Consider the following 8,215-nt stretch of genomic DNA (forward strand, 5'->3'; position numbering starts at 1 on the left):
TATCATAGTACTGGTCATAATAACAAATCAATACCATTATAAATAGCAGTTTCATTTTTATGATGAATTTGAAGCAACATGGAGAAATATCCCCTCATCTGCAGTTTCTATTACAAAAGTACTAATTGAATTCAGACTTGGAAAAGAAAATTCAGATTTATGTATGATTAAGACAGTAATTTTATGTTTAGGATCTGCTAATTAAATAGATCATGTTGTAGTGAGAAAGCCCGGAATGAAGGCGAGGAGCCAGGCAAATTCTGTAGAGGCTTTAATGAGCACAGCACACTACTCTCTGCTCCAGTGAGAGACTGAAGACTGGGCTCACGCCAAAATCCTTGTTACTTATCTGTGTAGCTGGGAGCCGCCCCCGGATTATCTCTGCAGCTGGGAGCCGCCCCCGGACCTGTCCATCACCGTGCTGGAAGGTTCCATGTGGGAGTGGCCTGACCCTTGGGAGCCGCCACAATGTCGTTTCCCAGGAAGTTGCCCAGACTCAAATGATGACGAGGTGCAGAAAAACTAAGATGGCGCCTTTCATCCAAGAACTTGCTTGAGACAAGAAGAGGGTATCAAAAGTAATTATATTTGGCTGGAGGCTCCAGCAACTTTTTTAATTGTCTTTATGGATTCAATTACCCTTATGTTCATATCTTTCAATAGACAGGACTATTGCTCCATCCATTTTAAAGGATAATTGCTTTTTTTTCTTGCTAAATATTCTCCTGGACACTAAAGGCAATAACTACAGTTGTACTTTTTCTGGTGTTTGAAGAGTACCACTATTCTTCACCAAAGAGAGCATTGGGTTAGATGATAAATGTTTAGAAAGATGAGGGAGGATATCATTGAAACCTACCGAATAATGAAAGGCCTGGATAGAGTGGATGTGCAGAGGATGTTTAATTGGAGAGTCCAGGACCAGAGGGCACAGCCTCAGAATAAAAGGACATACCTGTAGAATGGAAATGAGGAGGAATTTCTTTAGCCAGAGCATGGCGAATCTGTGGAATCATTGCCACTTGCAGTCTTTGGGTATTGTTTTGATTGTTGAGTTTTTGATTAGTATGGGCATCAATGGCAACAGTCAGAAGGCAGGAGAATGGGGTTGAAAGGGAAAAAAATAGATCAGCCATAACTCAATTGGCTGAACGGCCTAATTTTGCTTCTGTGTGTTATGGTCTAAAACATTAAATTTACTATAGTGAGTATTTGTTCTTATGAGTAGTAGACCTGCTGAATAAAACTCCTCCCAAAATTCAAATTCATTCTGCGTCAAATGTTTTAAATAAGAGTGAGATTGATTCCTGTTGAGAAGGAGCAAACACATCTTTATTCTTCACGAGAGACAATTTGACTATTAAAAAGGACTGATAATAATGTATAGGAATGCAATACATGGATTCTCACTCAACTTAATGTTGAGAATGATCCAGAGAGTGGAAGCAATGTCTATAGATGCAATTCAATTGCTTCTTGATCACCCTCTTGGTGAGCCAGCTGTAAGCAATCATGTCATGCATAAGGTAGCACGAATTTCCAATGGATAACTAGGGTAAGTCAGGTGCACAAACCAAATGTTAATTGACATGCTAATCTTTCACCCACTCACTCTCCAGTGCTCACATTTATTTGTAAATGACGGAATTAAAATATTAAATATGATTCCCTATATTGAGAAACCAATGAACAAATATTTATCTTTATCTAAAGTTCAATTAATGAGATTAATTTCTAACCAACCTTGAATTACGGTCAAATTGACAATTCCTTCTTCCTGTTGTCACATGGCAAGTGTTTAATTTTGTATGACTATATATTAGTTTTGCTCGCTAGTTCACACCAATTAGATTGGCCAGTGCTTAAGGGGTAATCCTTTAATGCTTTAATTTAAAGTTAATTAGCCTTAATCTTAAACAGGTGCAGATAAGAGTGCATGCTTGGCCAGATGCCAAAATCATTGTCTGTCTGCAAAAGTCAAGTATTGGTTTGGTTGGAACCTGAAGGTGATTCCTGTCCTCGTGACTGCAATGGTCACAAAAGAAGATGGATACAGAGCAAGGTATGAATGCAAATTGGTTTATTCAAAATTAACAATGGCCATGTAGTGAGATGTTCGTTTGTGTATCTTTTGCATTGAAATAAATATTGCAACTGCACATATCACAAGTGAAATGATTTTCCTTGGAGCATAATATTGTTTCATTAATTGGAAATCTTGCATATTGAGATAATTGATTAGACAATGTTGATATATTCAGCAATTAGTTATACGATTGTAATAATTTTTCTTGTGATGATTGTCAAGACATGATTTATCAGTGCAATATGTAATCTGATACAGACGCATCAGATTAACAGATAATAATTTGCACTCCAATTCTAATATTCCATTTGACCCTGCGGAAAAACCAGAATGAACAACAGGCAATGTTCTGGAATTGTTGCACTAATTTCTTGCCCAGTTTTTAATTAACAATAACAGAATATGTATTAGCTGCTGCTGCTGGATGCTGTACAGAGCAGGTCAGAGTGGATGAGGTTCTGTGCCTCGAGTCGTATGATTAATATTTTGAGATGGATATGTAATACTGTAGTTAAAATGTGACTGAGCAAACTAAATTGTGGAATTTATATAATGGTGAAGATGCAAAACGAGTGTCTGATTTGGGACACATCTTATGCTATAACTCAAAAAACTCCATAAATAATTGATTTGGTGATATGGTATAATTGGCAGATTTAGAAAAATCGCTACACCTTGGAGTTATCTCTTGCTATGCAGGGCAGGTATATATCAGCAATAGTTTGCTTTATCTGCTTTCTGTTGTGGAGTTGGTTGTACCAGGGCCGTCTTAACGCATGGGCCTGATGGGCACTTGCCCGGGGGCCCACGAGCATAGGGGCCCCATGCTGATCTGTGTATGTTAAGTGACTTGCAATAAATAAATACCACTTTAAAAATGTAGGTTCAATAAGTGCTTTTTTCGCAACATTTTCGGTCACTAAGTGCTTTTCGCAACAATGTAGCACCCTAAGTCCATCGCTAAGTGCTTTTCGGTAAGTGCTTTTCGCCGGCACGACAGGGGGGGGCTGGTAGGGAAAGGGGGGTGGGGGAGAGTAACGGTAGGGGCCCCAGTACACTGCTTTTCCCGGGGGCCCATAATGCGGTAAAAACGGCCCTGGGTTGTACCAGGAATTGAATTTCCTATTTTATTGCAACGTTATGTTCCGATGTATCTGTATTCCTTTTACTTCTCTCTAATCCACAAGATGTGGACAGCTGGGAACAGGTTACAATGTCATTTATTTTACCATAAGAACCAAAGGCCAAAATAAGTTGGAGAAGTCCATACTGCCCGTTCAACTGGCCCTACTGTTTGTGGCTGCTTCGCAAATTCAATCCGGTGCACTTATTTTCATGCAGACTCCACTTTCATGGGGCCACTCTGCGGAGGAACTGAATACCTCTTCTGAAAGCACTGTATGGTCATTTCAGAATTTTGGTTACAATATGTGGTCAACCTCATAATTATTCTTATCATGATCTGAAACTTTTCCCACTGTTGGTGAAGCAAACCAATATTAGAACAAATTGGCTTAGTTGGTTCAAGACTTCAAGATCAATTTATTCTCACATGTACCAATTAAGGTACAGTGAAATTTGAGTTGCCATACTAAGTGAAAAGCAACAAGCCACACAGCCACATAAAATAAAAGTTAACATAAACATCCACCACAGTGGATTCCACATTCTGCATTGTGATGGAAGGGATTAAGGTTCACTCGTCTTCCTCTTTGTTCACCCGCGGTCGGGGCTGTTGAACATCCGCAGCCGATGGTCCGAAGCCCTCGCGTCGGGGTGATCGAAACTCCTGTGTCGGGACGGTTGAAAACTCTCCGCGGCATGGAGCTCCCGAGTTGGCCTCTTCTTGCCAGAGACTGCGGGCATCATGATGTTAAAGTCCACAGTCCCTGCAGTTGGAGCTCTCCACAGTCGATCCTTGGCAAAGGATCGCAAGCTCCGCGATGTTAAGGTCTGCGCAGCACCCATGACATGAAGCACCAGGCCGGTCTCCAGGAAAGGCCACCAACTCCTCGCTGTTAGGCTGCAGTGGGCACGGAGATACGATTCGGAAAAAAATCACATCTCAGTCGAGGTAAGAGATTGAAAAAAAAGTCGTCCCCCCCCGATGATGTATTCTTTGGCATGACTTGGGAGCATTCCCTTTTAATCAGGTTGAAGCCAAATCCCTCTTCCATATTATGTTGAGCCTGCTGGCTGCACTGAAACATGCTTTTAAACAGTGCAGTGCAGTTTGTGTTCTTTGCTCATCTGGAATATACAGCAATACTGTCACACAACTAGTTAATGAGGTTTGGATCTCCACCCTTCTCGTGCCTGAACCCCTTTCTGTTATGGTTGCATTATTGAAGCGAGATCTAAGATTATGGAGGCATCTTTGGTAAGATCATTTTTTCCAGTCATGAAAAGTCTGGGTTTAATTAATCAATTACACCCACACGTTCTCACACCATTGATCTAGCACATTTTAGTTTTGTCAGTACATTTTAGTACCGTCTATATTGCCCATTTCTCAGTTTCGTACAAATGACCATCACTTGTGCCTTCGTTTTCGGGTAATGGTAAACTGGTAGTTCCAATGAACTGGAGACAAGTGTAAGGAAAAGTGGGTATGTTGGGTAAGGTAGATGCAGTTGTAGAGCAATATAATAATTCCAAGGGAATATAATTTGAGAGGACAATAATCGCTGCCACTAATGTAAGCGGGATCCAATCTGGAGAAAGTCCACATATGAAAAGTATTTTACAGAGCAAATTCTATAACTTGTCATAATACCACAAATCCTGGCCTTATTGTAAATAGAAAATTATTCCAACTAAAGTGTTGGAGTGCACGAAAAAGAACATCAACTAGGAATCGTTCAGAACCTACAGTTTAATCTTATAGGACTACAGTGATGCAAAGGAATTGTAAAGTGGTTTTGGCAGCCCTACCTTGAAAGGATAGACCAGAGGAAAATCTATGCTAATTTCCCAGAAAGATACATGGAACAAAACAAAAGTTGTATGTTTGGAGATAATGGCACAGATATTCAGAGAGGTGTGGGACTAGGGAGCAAGTCTGATTTTAAGTCTTTTTTTCCTCCTTGCTCAGCAAGGACCCACTAGAAAGTGACTTTATTTAAACATTAACCTCTTGACGGCATTCATGACGAGCCCAGATGGGCATTGAAGAATCTACCACAGTAGTATAAGAAAATAACTGCAGATGCTGGTACAAATCGAAGGTATTTATTCACTAAATGCTGGAGTAACTCAGCAGGTCAGGCAGCATCTCGGGAGAGAAGGAATGGGTTACGTTTCGGGTCGAGACCCTTCTTCAGACACAGTGGTTGTATCAGTTTCATCTAGATGTTAATTCTGGCTGTTAAACTTGTACCATTGTATCTTGGAGCTGGGTGGAGCTTTCATGTTGCTCAGCTAGGTAAATCAACTCTTCAAATGTTTTATCCATTGCTTTGGTTAGAGCAAGCAACATTTTAAAGTTCACTTTTATGCCTTGTCCTATGCAGTAAATGAAAAATGGATGACCGTTTTCCGTGTGTGGTATTATTTACATTGAAAAAGTGGTGTGTTATTTTCATATGTGTAATCCATGACTTATTTAACAATGGAAAGAATTTAAAGTTGCCTGTCTTGAACTCACAATGCAACAAACAAATCTTGCAAACACAGAAGCCTAAATCATTGAAACTTGGCTCCCTCTCAGTAAACCATGCTGCTCCAAACTACAGATGAAAGAAATCCATAAAAATGTGCAACACTTCCAAAGATATTCAAATCATTGCTCGGTTGCATTGTTAGTTATCAAAACGGCACTAATTCAAAGACCGCTTTAAAAGAAAATTCTGCATTCATCCACTAGAGGATGTTGAAGATAATAAGATTTCGACAAAAGATTTCCCCATTCTTGAAGGTATTTATTCACAAAATGCTGGAGTAACTCAGCAGGTCAGGCAGCATCTCAGGAGAGAAGGAATGGGTGACGTTTCGGGTCGAGACCCTTCTTCAGACTGATGTCAGGGGGGCGGGACAAAGGAAGGATATAGGTGGAGACAGGAAGATAGAGGGAGATCTGGGAAGGATATACCTATATCCTTCCTTTGTCCCGCCCCCTCTGACATCAGTCTGAAGAAGGGTCTTGACCCGAAACGTCACCCATTCCTTCTCTCCTGAGATGCTGCCTGACCTGTTGAGTTACTCCAGCATTTTGTGAATAAATACCTTCGATTTGTACCAGCATCTGCAGTTATTTTCTTGTACTCCCCATTCTTGAAGTGCCCCCACTTCAGTTAACTTGGAACCTAACCCACTGAAGTTGTTCCTCTCCATACATCATATCATTTCTCCTCAACCGGTCACCACAACACAGGGAAATAATGCTCCCATAGTTCAACCATTGGAGTGCAGGTTTCATTGTGGACTCTCTCTTTCCTGAGGGCTGTATACTCTTCCTCAATAGTGATACATAGTGTTTTAAATGGGTGACGTTTCGGGTTGAGACCCTTCTTCAGTCCGAAGGTTTCGACCTGAAACGTCACCCATTCCTTCTCTCCAGAGATGCTGCCTGTCTCGCTGAGTTACTCCAGTATTTTGTGTCTACCTTTGATTTAAACCAGTTCTTTCCTACACCGTGTTTTAAATGTGGTCTTAGTCAGATTTTTGTATGACTGCAACATGCCATTGAACATCTTGCTTCCAGTCTTGAAAACATTAAAATTGTAATATTTCATTGAACTTCTGGATATGTTTGTTTGCATGCTGATTGTTTCCATGTAGATTTCTAAGTTTTACTGCATTTCCACTCTTTCAAATCTCTATAATTTCTTTGTTCCAAAATGGATGCCCAAAATTGAGCTGCATTTGTTGTAATTTTAGTATCATTTAATTTACTTTAGGTACCATTTAATTTTGGTATCATTTAATATGTGCAAATGTAATCTTTCATCTGTACTGCTTGTACAGATGTTACCTGTATCTTTGGTGGCACATTTGGATATGTGGCCATCAATTCCATTACCCGGGTCATTAATAATTGGAGTAAAAGGTTGTTGTCCAACCCTGTTGCTTGCAGCTCATTGCTAGTCTGCTAGTTAAAACAATATGCACATTATCACTGCATCCCATTTGTCCAGCATCTTGCCACTGTACAAATGTCCTTTTACAGGTCAATGATTTATCATCAATTGAAAGCTTCAGCTTTTGCTAACTTTCTTATGAAGTACCTTTGATAGAGCCTTGAGACTAGTTGACCGTGTGTGCACTCAGCAAAGTAGATTATTTTTTCATTGGTTTTACAAGACTGCATTTTATTTTGGTGAAGACGTGAAGGCATTTTAATTTTCTCGAGGCCTTTTATAAGAAAGAGAAAACTTTTAGACTTAAACGATTCCTTTTCATGCTTTTGATGAAGCTTTTCGCATCATGAATTACTTTGGATTGCACTGGGAATAATTGCAGTCGAGTCATTTTGTGCACAACAGGAATGGTTTACTAATACTTGGGTAATGTAATCATTGTCTATTTAGGTGATTATACAGGTCTGGCCAGCTGGTGGAGAACTTCACCTTCAGCAGAACTAATCAAAATTTCTGGAAGACACAAAATGCTGGAGTAGCCCAGCAGAACAGGCAGCATCTCTGGAGAGAAGGAATGGGTGACATTTTGGGTTGAGTCCCTTCAGACATTCCTTCTCTCCAGAGATGCTGCCTGTCCCGCTGAGTTACTCTAGTATTTTGTGCCTACCTTTGATTTAAACCAGCATCTGCAGTTCTTTCCTAATCAAAATTTCTGATGGTTTATACCTAGGATATCTTGAACAATGCTCAGAAATTTAATTTGGGAATGCTAGTGTTCTTGAGTGTTTCTGCTTTCAGCAAAGGTTCATAAGAAATCTCATTCCAGCATTGACCACTTGCATTGATTTCTCTTTTGGGCTCAATTAGTACCTTTCAAATACTATTCAGAACATCTCAAAACACTATGAACAATTAAATACTTCTGAAGACAAGACATTTTTAAAATGCTGGAAACGTAGCCATTCACAAAGGGGACAAAATGCTGGAGTAACCCAGTTTGTCAGACAACATCTGAGGAAAAAGGATGGGTCTCATCCTTTGAGACGTGTTG

The sequence above is a fragment of the Rhinoraja longicauda genome, chromosome 32 (genome assembly GCF_053455715.1).
Source record: "Rhinoraja longicauda isolate Sanriku21f chromosome 32, sRhiLon1.1, whole genome shotgun sequence".
Lineage (NCBI taxonomy): Eukaryota > Metazoa > Chordata > Chondrichthyes > Rajiformes > Arhynchobatidae > Rhinoraja > Rhinoraja longicauda.